Source organism: Panthera tigris, chromosome B1 (assembly GCF_018350195.1).
Source record: "Panthera tigris isolate Pti1 chromosome B1, P.tigris_Pti1_mat1.1, whole genome shotgun sequence".
Lineage (NCBI taxonomy): Eukaryota > Metazoa > Chordata > Mammalia > Carnivora > Felidae > Panthera > Panthera tigris.
The window spans coordinates 119,062,110-119,062,772 of NC_056663.1; positions in this window are offsets into that span (position 1 = coordinate 119,062,110).

Genomic DNA, 663 nt, shown 5'->3' on the forward strand with positions numbered 1-663 from the left:
GTCAGCTCCGCTGGTTTAGGAGGTTGCCACTGATGGTTGCACCAAAGGCGATCTTACGTGTGGTTTCTGACCCTCCCTTTTGGTTCTGGCCAGTCAGGAGTCAGAATGGAGTTAGAGCCCTTCCCAGATTGGTCTGACTCCCAAGAAAGAGGAGACTCTAGAAACAAGGTACACCCCTTTACAAACCTTGAAAAGCATGGAAGACACCATCATTGCTTCTTGGGAGATAATAACACTTAGGGTTTATCTCTAACCCTATTTTTCCATTTCTGCTCCCGAATTTCATTTGCCTTATGCTTTGGGTTGAATAGAAAACAAATTTTTGTTTTCTATTATATTAGAGATGTTTTTGAGTATACATGTTATGAAATTTTATGCTGGAAAATATTTCAAATTGTTCTAATCACTTCCTCTCTGGGAAAAGGGTAAGAGTTTTCTCTTTCCCCTCCAAACATAAATACACAAGCTGACATGAAGAGAAGACTTTTGTCCAAATGTCATTTGTTTCCATAGCTTATTTATTCATTCATTTAATTTACACTGTATTAATTATAAATGCTCCAGTTATTTCAGATGAGTCATTTAATTTGCCCAGTCGCTTGTGAGTAGTGTTTGGTCTTATCAGATGCTAAGTGACACTTACTCGGGTGTGGTGGAGCTAGG